Consider the following 11,670-nt stretch of genomic DNA (forward strand, 5'->3'; position numbering starts at 1 on the left):
TACTATTTATGTAATAATTTTTAAAACCCCACATAACTAATGAAGCATAAAAATAAAAAGTTAAAATTAGAAGTAGAAATATCCAGGATGCTTGGGTGGCTCAGTTGGTTGAATGTCTGACTTCAGCTCAGGTCATGATCTCACTGTTGGGAAGTTCGAGTCCTGCGTTGGACTCTGTGCTGACAGCTTAGAGCCTGTAGCCTGCTTCAGATTCTGTGTCTCCCTCTCTCTCTGCCCCTCCCCTGCTCACACTCTGTCTCTGTCTCTCTCAAAAATAAATAAACATTAAAGTTTTTTTAGGGGTACCTGGGTGGCTCATTGGTTGGGTGACCAACTTCAGCTAAGATCATGATCTCTTGGTGCATGAATTCGAGCCCCACCACAGCTCAGAGCATGGAGCCTGCTTTGGATTCTGTCCCTGTCTCTCTCTCTCTCTCTCTGCCCCTCCCCTACTTGTTCTTTCTCTCTCTTTCTCTCTCTCTCTCTCAAAAATAAATAAACATTAAAAAAATTTAAAAAAAATTTTAAAGTAGAAATATTCACCCTGAGGTGTGCCCTGGGGAGAGGATAGCTCTGTCACTGTGTAGTAGTAGATGCCTGAGCTGTAGTGCCCTTGGATCTGAGAGGTAGCTGCTCAGGGAACCAGTTTGCACTGTTAAATATACAGCTAAATGTATGTATTGGCTTTGAAATTTTTTTTTTTTAATTTTTATTTTTTTACAATGTACAGCCCCCTTCAGTGCCCACAGCCCACTAGTGAGGAGGCTGGGCAGTGGTTCAGGGCTGCATGCTTCTCTGGCACAGGTGTACTCTGAGAGGCCCACAGAGAAGGGCCCACCATCAATCCAACACTGTGTGCTTGCATTGGCTTTTTAAGCCATTTTGACAATTGTGACAACTTCTTGATGATTGTTGAATCTGGATGCTGGGCACATGGTGGTTCATTTTAATGTTCACTTTAATTTTCTGTAGGTTGGTGTTTTTTCACAATACTGGAAAAAAACACTCTGATATAATCCCAGTTTAGTTTTTAACCACAGCCATGAAAAGAAGAAAATACATGTATTTTTCCTACCTCCAAGAGGATCTGACAGTTCCTTAATGTTCATTTGAATTAATTATGGTAAGATCAGTTACAATGTTGATGAAGAAATCCAAACTGAACTTCCTGTAACAAACAATAAGGAAATAAAATTTCTCAAAACAAACAAGTAAAACAAGCATCATCGTCTCAAAATTAAGGGTAATATAAAACAGTAAACCGTTGTAGTTAAAAATCAAGATGTAACTGTTGAACTTCTTAAATACACCCTAGCCAGGAATCAATTTCATCATGATAAGAAACATCATCTGTCAAGAAAGGACCTTTATCCCAACCTGGCTAATGTTTACATTTTTAGTGTCCTTAACACATCTGATTGGTTAATGAAGCCCATATTTGATCTTTATCTCTGCAGCAAGCTCCAATGCCCAGCTCAGAGTTTTGAAACTGTAAAATGTCTGTGTCAACATCTCATCTGCCCAAGATTCCTATTATTGAAACATATGGCACCTCTATTACAATCTGGAATTCAATTTGATCTAGGCTGAATCAGAGATTTGGGCTTATATATAAATTTTTCTGTTTTCTCTGCTCTAGGTCTGTAACTTTGAGAAACCAAGAGTAGGAAGGCTTGGAAGAGATTTATACTATGTGAGGGCAGTTGCCCTCTCTTAAGTATTCCACATAGCCCCTGCAAGATCATCAGAAGGCTGGAGGCAGTGGGGTTTAGTGTCAATAATATGTATGCCAGCATTCTTATCAAACTCCAGAGCCATCTCTACTTGGGTATGGAAGGCAGACTTTTTTAGCTGTGAAATTCCCCAGGGCTTTCAGATAATGCAGGAATGTGGAGTCTTCACGAAGGAGGTACTAAAGTTCCTGTTGAAAAGGCTTATGGACTGTGTGCTCAGAAGTGCCCTGATGCCCCGAGAATATGGAGCATCTCCCGTGGAACACATTTGTGAAGTGCAGCCAAGGTCTTCTGAAGTTAAGGAGAGGTCTGTAGACTAGGAATATGGTAAAAGTTTGAAATAGCTTCTGTGAGGAATAGGAGAAACTTCTGACAAAGCATTTACTGAAGGACTTTTGGGCTGTGAGGAAGAGTAAGCTGAGGTGAGAGAACCTTATTGCATGATTTTCACAACAGCTTGCATTCAGAGGCTGAGAGGGCTGATGGATGAACACTTAGGGATGATGGGAGGCAAAGGGGCAAAGATGATGGGATCACTGATGAGACAGTGATTGAACTGATATAACCCAGGATGTAGGCTGAGTTAAAAAAGGAGAGAAGACAGAAGGGAAGGAAAGTTGGTGGTAAACAGAGGAGGTGGTCTCTGAGGGCTTGACTAGTTCAAATGTCAAGTGAAGGAGTAAGATGTGGGAGAGTTAGAAGGTGGTAGTCAGCGAGCAATTTACTGGAATTCAGTGTATCAAAGGTGGAGCACATAGACGTGCAAAGATCCCCAGGTGTGCCTATGGGAGGAGGTAGTTGTTATGGAATAAAGGTCATTGTATATATCAAACTAGAGTGTTGGATGACTAATCAATCCATATGGCTGTTAACACTGATGACAGCAAAGCAAACGACTCTGGCATGAATTTAGGAGAACGCTGAAATATTGATAGATGACAGACTGCTTTCGTTTGGAGTATGCGTCCCAGCCCCTACTCTCTATCTGTTGCATTCTGACACCCCGTTCCCCTGTTCTCTGAGTATCTCCCACCACACTTATACCCCTACACCGCACTTCGCTCAGAAAAAAAATCTTCCCCCAAGAGGCCACTCACTTGTCACTGTAAATTAGGAAAGATCAATAGAAAGGTCCTGGACATAAATTTCTCATTAATTCAAAGGAGAAAGAAGTATAAAATGACAATAATTTATAAGTGAGATGAATGGTTTATCATAATGAGTCAAGAAATCAGAACATTTATTGCAGGTTTACTTTGTGCTTAGCTTAGAGTTTAAGTGCATTGGCTTTGCAGTTCAGCAGTCCAAAGACCAAATCTGCCACTTAATAGCTGCATGAGCAGGGCAAAAATTACTTTATCTCACGAAACTTCAGATTGTTGTCTTAAAATTAAGATAGTACCTCTTACTGCATAGAATTGCTATGAAGATTAAAAGAGATGTTTCTTGTAAAGTAGAATGTACTTAGAACAACCAGCACTCAATTCCGGCTAGCTATTGTTAACATTCTTCTCCTTCTGCGTCGTAAGGCATTTTTCTGACAGGGTCCTCTTTACTCATCCTAGAATGAAGAGAAATCCATCCACATCTAGTGCTTGCCAGGGAATGTGATGGATCCAGCTTATGGCAATCTGGGGTCATGTGCTTCTCTTCCTAACTTGTGGTTCAGTGACGTTGACAGCTGAGATCCACTATATTCGGAATGTTCACACCATGGAAATTGGCAAAAACTTACAAAATGGAAGGAGGGTTGGTGGTAGTGGTGGGGCAGTCAGAGTCTGTTTACCAGCACACTACTGCAATGGGTTTTAGCTTGCATGTTCCCTTCTCAGATCTGTAGCAGATCTGCTGGGCAGCTCCTAGCCCATTCCCAGCCTCTTGCAAGTTTTCATCTAGTGAGACTCTGCTGGCCTGAAATGGTATCTTCTCCTGCCCCCACTATCTCTATCCCCCTCTAATTGGTGGAATTTGTGAAACATTATAATTGCTAGACCCTCTATTTTCACCGCTCTTTCTGTCTCAGTGTTTCTGCAGTGTTTACACCGGAGACTACAACACCCCTGGTATATACCCCACTTCCTGCCTAGTTTTTATCATGGAATTTGAATGTTTTTAGGAAGAGAAGGAAGGGAGGACTAGGAGAGAAGATTCTGGCTTCCTCAAACCATGTGGCAGGAGGCTGGCTGTCTAAGGTTTCTCATTGTAACAGTCTTTTATTTCTTCATTCAGGACAACCGGAAGGGCTTTACAACCTGATTTCTGGCCCACGAGTGCCACTATTTTCCCCAGTGGCATAGGAAAAGAGAGCAATTGATTAAACTTTTCCAGTTTCCATCTGACTTAGTGGAGTTTTCCCCTTGCTTCTGCCTCTAAGTTAATTATCAGTTTTGTGTTTTGATCTTGGTAGTCATCTTCTTTCTTTTTAAGTATTTCATTTGGAAGTCGAAAAGGTTTAAGCCAGGATCTACTAGTTGAATGTCATTTTATATTGGAAGTTGTCCTAAGAGAAACTCAGTTTTACTTACACACTTTATTTTTGTTCTTTTCATGTCCTACCCCAAAATTGTTATTAAATAGAATTATTTTGTATTATATTTCCTTTAAGAAAGTACACATGGCGAAAACAGAATCCAATTTAACCTAGTTTCTAGGAATTTATTGGAATATACACTAGTGCCCTGAAAAAAAAGGTTCTTCCTATATGCACAAATTAATTAATATAATTATGAACTCTGCCTGGAAGGAGAGCTGAGAGCCAGGAAATAAACTCAGATCTATTATAATTATGTTTTCAAAAATTACCTTTTTGATGTGCCTGGGTGCCTCAGTCAATTAAGCATCCGACTTTGACTCAGGTCATGGTCTCGCAGTTCATGGGTTCAAGCCCTGCAACAGGCTCTGTGCTGACAGCTCAGAGCCTGGAGCCTGCTTCAGATCCTGTGTCTCCCTCTCTCTCTCCCTGTTGCCTGCCCATTCTCTCTCTCTCTCTCAAAAAAAAAAAAAACCCTAAATAAACATTAAAAAAATTACCTTTTTAATCAGAATAAAATCTATTTCTTTCCTTTTTTACAAAAATTATTTTTTTATTTAAGAGATAGAGAGATGGCACACACGAGTGGGGGAAGGGGCAGAGAGAGAGAGGAGAGAGAGAGAATCCCAAGCAGCCTTTGCACCCCACACAGGGCTCAATCTCACAAACCCGGGAGATCATGACCTGATCTGAAATCGAGAGTCTGACGCTTAACCAACCGAGGCACCAAGCACCCTGACAAAATCTATTTCCAAATTGAAATTTAACACCCCCCCAAAAAAACTAATAGATTTAGGTAAGACAAGAAACGAAATCAAATATTTATTGAATACCTTCTACCAAAATAATTTCTGGCAGACAAAAATTTAATCAAAAGCTATGGCATAAACTCAGGTCATGATCTCACAGTTCATAAGTTCGAGCCCCACATCAGGCTCTGCACTGACAGTGAGGAACCTGCTTGGAATTCTCTATCTTTCCCTCTCCCTCATGCCTCTCCATGCTCACTGTCTCTCTCTCTCTCTCAAAATAAATAAATAAACTTAAAAAAAAATCTACACCATAAAGACCTGTATTTTAGGAACACCCTTAGGAGTGAATGTTACACAGTTGATAGTGAACTTTTTCCTCAGTTAGAACTGGTGATTATATTAGTGAATAGAGATGGTAACCTTATTTGATTGTTGGTCTTGTGTTATAAAGTTCTGGGAACTGTGTGTAAGTGCTGGGAAACAATAGCAGTGAGATTCTATTCTTCTCCCTGAATTTGTCAGGAATGGGCAATCTAGGAAGATAGCTTTTGTCAGTTTGATTTGCTTTACCTTCATGCTGCCAGGTTGTGATTAGCTGTCAAGAAGAGTAACCTCTCTCCTGGGAGTGAGTCACTGAATTCTATTGTTCCTGCAGGAGTAACGCCTTCCCTTGGATGGGGGAGAGCCAGTTGAGTGTGAATGCTAGCCTTTGTTAAACAAATCAGAATCCTTTTATCTGGCAGTAGGCGCCAGTTTGGGCTCATCAGGAGTGTGGCATGCCAAAGTAAACTCATGTTCTTCCTTATTATTATTGGTAGATGGGGCACCTGGGTGGCTCAGTGGGTTGAGCTTCTGGCTTCAGCTCAGGTCATGATCTCATGGTTTGTGGGTTCAAGCCCCACTTCGGGCTCTGTGCTGACAGCTCAGAGCCTGGAGCCAGCTTCAGATTCTGTGTCTCCTTCTCTCTCTGCCCCTCCCCCGCTCAAGCTCTGTCTTGCAGAAAAATAAACATTAAAAAATTTTTTTAAAAAAGATTGGTAGAAGAGAGGGAAGCTATTGATAGTTATTTTTTGTTTAATAGACATGTGACAAAGACAATCATGATATTCTTCTGGATGAATCCAGGAAATGTGATACGGAAAGTAATACAATGGATTATGTGGGTTAGATTCTTAGCTAATTTATTAACAATGGCCAAACATCTGCTTAATCAATCCATGTTGGCTTTGAGAGGTTCGGGGGTTTGTTTTGTTTTGTTTTTGATAATTTTATGAGGATTCACGAATTGTACATACCTTTATTATTTACCTCTATGGAGACCTAGAAGAGATGCTTACCAAATAGGCAGATGACTAAAAGCTGGAGAAACAGATTACAGTTTGGATAATAGAATCAAGATCTCCATAGACTACATGATAGATCATGATAGATCTCCATAGACTACATGATAGATCTCAAAAGATCAAATTTGTCTACTTAAATTTTAAAGATCAGCCTCACAAATAGAAGTCAAAAGAAACCTAGCACTGAAAAAAAACTTAAAGCAAAGGGTTGGGGTGTCTGGGTGGTTCAGTTGGTTATGCATCTGACTCTTGATTTCAGCTCAGGTCACTATCCAACGGTATATGAGCTGGTGCCCCAGTGCAGAGCCATCTGCACTGACAGTATGGAGTCTGCTTGGGATTCTCTCTCCCTCTTTCTCCTTCCCCTCTCCCTCATCAAAAAAGTACCCTTAAAAAAAAGTGATTTTTTTAACTTAAAAAGGTTTTTTTAACTTAAAAAGATTTTAAGTTTATGTTACTTAATAACTTACAAATAAGAAAAAGCAAGTGCAACCTTAGGTTGTATTTATAGAAGTACAGCAAAAAAAGAATGGATCCCAGTGTTTTCTGTAATGATCAAACCACAATTATTCATGATTATTTATTACAATGATTCAGAACATCATCCTAGAAGTTATTGGAATCTAAAATGGATCAGTCTGAGTTAATTCAGGAAGTTTATTGAGAGGATAAGTTTGTACTTTAATAACTACAGCAGAAAGTAGGAATTGAGGTGTTATAAGAGAGCACAGGTGAAGTCATATGTAAATTTGAAGGAGCCAGAGATTATTTCTAGGAGTAGGGATCAGGAAATCCTCGTTGAGGGGCATTTGGGTGGCTCAGTTAAGTGTGTGACTTCAGCTCAAGTCATGATCTCACGGTTCATGGGTTCGAGCCCCGTGTCAGGCTCTGTGCTGACAGCTCAGAGCCTGAAACCTACTTCGGATTCTGTGTCTCCCTTTCTCTCTGTCCCTCCCCCACTTGCTCTCTGTCTCTTTCTCTCAAAAATAAATAACCATTAAAGAATTTTTTTTTTTAAAGAAATGCTCATTGAGCAGAGGGAATAGTTGGAGTAGAGAACACAGTTAAATCTCTTTGTTGTGTATGAGTCTTGTAGGGGTCTTGGTGTCTTTGGCTTATGGCTACAGAGACCAACTTAAAGTGTCAGACACAAAATGAACCTAATTTGAAATCCCAAGTACAAAAATGGTACAGAAAGTTAAGTCTGATGGTCTTTGTCAAGAGTAATAGTATGAGAGAAGTAAGAAAGGTAAATTGAAGCCAGATAACTGTGCTTTATTAATATCAGTGAGAAAGGACTTCAGGTCTTCAAAGAGGTCCCAATGTCTCAAACAAGGGTTTCAATTCCTAACTTTGCCTCTGTTCTCTGACCATCACAGTCTTAACTCATGCCACTGGGGATTTGATGCCTCCTGCTATACAGAACTATATATGACTCTGATTTCCCTTATCTCTTCTTTTGTATCACACCTATACCCTCTCCAAAGCCCAATCCCAGTGCATTCATGTCTTATTAATACTTGTAACAACTACACCTTATGCAGAATACCTTACATACCAAGCAAAGTTGTTTGCATTTTACAGAAGTGGCACAATCACAGAAGGGATTCAAACAATTTGTCAACCATGAAGGGTGGACAAAGTGCAAAGAAGAAGATCAAGGCAGAGAAAGAGATAATGAAGATCAGATTTAGGATTGTACTTACAGGAATATAGGGGAGGGAGCAGTTGTAGTAGATATACACAGTTCCCTCTAAGGCAGGATATCATTGGGGAAATACTGGGCACACTCTTACTCAGTTTAGGAATGAGGCAAGAATAATCACCATCTTCACAACAAATTAACTCTGTGAAACTTTAGCCTACACAAGCAGTCAGTGGAAAACAATTAGAAGATTAAAAATTGAAAAGGTAGAGGCAAAACTACCTTTATTCCCAGATGATATGGTAGTTTACGTGAAAAAAACCCTCCAAAATTGAAAGTAAAATGAAACAGTTTAACTGTATATCAAATTGGTGATACAGCCATAAAGAGGAAAGAATTATTTCAATTGTCTTTAGAAGATAGGACCCTGCCTGTAGAGTCTTAGGGAGATATATCAAAAGAGTGAAATAAAAAGCAAATCTTGCATTTTACTTAGTAGCAACTTTGGTATTGATACTATAATTTTGAAACCATTTTATCTACATCATAGAGTAAAACAAAAAAAAACTATATTCACATTATTAAGGACCAGTATTTTCTTTATGAGAGAAGAGATACAAATAAAAAAATCAAAGAAAGTGAGAGAAGCTTATGTCATTCAGAGAAAACTAGGAAGGGAACTAAATCAATTTGGTAAGGAGCACATATCAAACAACAACAATATTAACAGCTAATGTCACTTTAGTGGTGAAGTATTGAATGCTTTTCTGCTAAGCTGGTAACAAGACAATAATATCTATTCTTACCACTTCTATTCACATTGTACTGAAGAACCTAACCAGTGTAATAAAACAATAGAAAGAAATAAAAGGCATACAGTTGAAAGTGAAGAAATAAAATTTTGTTTATTCACAAATGATTTGATTTATAGTTAAAAAATCCAGTTGAGTCTACAGATAAATTTCTAGAATAATAAGTTGAATTTAGTAACCTACATATGAGGTCAATAGGAAATATATTTTACATATTAGCAACAGTCAACTAGAAACTAAAAATGTTAAAACTGCATTTATAAGAGTACAGAATGCCATCACATTATTCCACAATGAAGTCAATCAAAGATATTCTACAAAGACTTCTACAATGAAAACTATGAAACATTGCCAAAAGAAGTTGAAGGCGTAATTAAATAGAGATATATATCATTTTAGGAATTGGAAAACTTTATATTGTTAAGATGTCTAGTTTCCTCAAATTGATCTTAAATTTAATGCAATTCCATAAAAATCTTAGCATATTTTTTAAAAATAGAAAATTACAAGCTGATTTTAAAAATTATGTGAAAAAAGGGGCACCTGGTGGCCCAGTTGGCTGAGCATCTGACTTGGGCTCAGGTCATGATCTCATGTTCCTGAATTCGAGCTCTGCGTTGGGTTCTGTGCTGTCAGCTTGGAGCCTGGAGCCTGCTTCAGATTCTGTCTCTCCCTCTCTCTGCACCTCCCCTGCTCATGCTCTGTGTCTCTCTCTCTCTCAAAAATAAATAAAACTTTAAAAAAAATTTTTTTAATTATGTGAAAAAAGTAAAAGATCTATAATAGTCAATCTTTTTTTAAGGTTAAAAAGCAGTGCTTTTTTTAAAAAAATTTTTTTAATGTTTATTTTTGAGAGAGAGAGAGAGACGGAATGTGAGCAGGGGAGGGGCAGAGAGAGAGGGAGACACAGAATCTAGAGCAGGCTCCAGGCACAGAGCCCAACGTGGGGCTCGAACTCACAAACTGAGAGATCATGCCCTGAGCCAAAGTCAGACGCTTAACTGACTGAGCCACCCAGGCGCCCCTAGTGGTACTTTTTTTTTTTTTAATGTTTTATTTATTTTTGAGAGAGGGAGATGGAGTGTGACTGAGAGGCGGAGAGTGACAGATAGCAGTCTCCAGGCTCTGAGCTATCAGCACAGAGCCCAACTCAGGGCTCAAACTCACAAACTGTGAGATCATGACCTGAGTCGAAGTTGGACGCTTAGCCAACTGTGCCACCCAGGTGCCCCTGTAATAGTCAATCTTGAAGAAGAATGAATTTGAAGGACTAACCTACCAGATGCCAAGAATTAATCTAAAACAGTCTAAAAGAGTAATTAAGACAGTGGTGTTATTGGCATAAGGACAAATAGGTCAATGAGTCCAGAAGGAGCCTCATGCATATATGGTTACGTGATTTACGACAAAGTCGTCAATGCAATTCAGTGAGAAAATTGCATGATGACTTTTTTTCAATGAATGGTGTCAGAGCAATTGAATATTTACATGGAATAAAAAGACCCTAGTAACATGCTTCATCTTATAACATGCACAATAATTAATTTGAGATTAAATCATAGATCTAATGTGAAAGATTAAACTATTATACTTCTAGAAAAACACTTAAGGTAATATATTCATGGGATTGGGGTAGGTAAAACATTTATAACTAGGACACAAATGATTTAACCATTAAAAAAAGTTCACAAATCAGATTTCATCAAAATTAAAAACTTCTGTTCATCAAGAGCACCATTAAGAGAGCAAAATAAAATTATATGTCTACAAAGAAAGTTGTACTACAATATTTATAGCAGTTTTATTCATAGTAGCCAAAAATGGAAAGTCCCAAAATGTCCATCAACAGAAGAATGGATAAATAAACTGTGTGCATATGGGTGATCTCTGGAGAATCCTTTAAACTTTTCTATATTTTTGAGATTTTTCATGATAAGATTTCAGGCAGAAAGTACAGGAAATAAATAAACACAGTAAAGTGCTAAATATGCTTTTTAATTATCCCTAGGTGTTTAGATTTGGCATTAATTTATGAACTTTCATTTCTGTTTCATGTTTTATATAGCATATTGGGGTATTTTTACATTTAGTATATATATTTTAATACAAAATAAATCTTATTTTGTCAATATGGTGTAAAAGAAAGAAGCACATGTATGTCCTGTTACTGCAGCTGCACCTATGATAGTTCCAATGCAACATGATGTTTTCAGTGAGATTTTTAGAGGTATACACAATTATCTGACTTTTTCATAATTACTCTTTAGGTACATATTACCAAATAAGATATTTGATTTTGTAATATTTTTAAGTTTTTTATTTTATTTTATTTTTAATTAATTAATTTTTAAATTTACATCTGAGTTAGTTAGCATGTAGTACAATAATGATTTCAGGAGTAGATTCCAGTGATTTTTTCCCTTATGTATAACACTCAGTGCTCATCCCAACAAGTGTCTTCCTTAATGCCCCTTGCCCATTTAGCCCATCCCCACCCACAGCCCCTCCACCCTCAGTTTGTTGTATTTAAGAGTCTCTTATGTTTTGTCCCCCTCCTTGTTTTTATATTATTTTTGCTTCTCTTCCCTTATGTTCATCTGTTTTGTATCTTAAATTCCTCATGTGAGTGAAGTTAATGATATTTGTCTTTCTCTGACTAATTTTGCTTAGCATAATACCTTCCAGTTCCATCCACATAGTTGCAAGTGGCAAGATTATATTCTTTTTGATTGCTGAGTAATATTCCATTACACACACACACACACACACACACACACACACACGCCATATCTTCTTTATCCATTTATCTGTCGATGGACATTTGGGCTCTTTCTATATTTTGGCTATTTTCGATA

General features: G+C 38.0%; 1 non-coding gene across 1 annotated transcript; it reads right to left on the bottom strand.

The window, feature by feature from the left end:
- Positions 1–720: 720 nt before the first annotated feature.
- On the bottom strand, positions 721–857 carry LOC128778473 (small nucleolar RNA SNORA42/SNORA80 family). The gene has a single exon (XR_008424059.1). It is a non-coding gene; the product is annotated as a small nucleolar RNA SNORA42/SNORA80 family (small nucleolar RNA).
- Positions 858–11,670: the final 10,813 nt, after the last annotated feature.

The sequence above is a fragment of the Panthera pardus genome, unplaced genomic scaffold, assembly GCF_024362965.1.
Source record: "Panthera pardus isolate Hobbes unplaced genomic scaffold, ASM2436296v1 HiC_scaffold_2, whole genome shotgun sequence".
NCBI classification, from domain to species: Eukaryota; Metazoa; Chordata; class Mammalia; order Carnivora; family Felidae; genus Panthera; species Panthera pardus.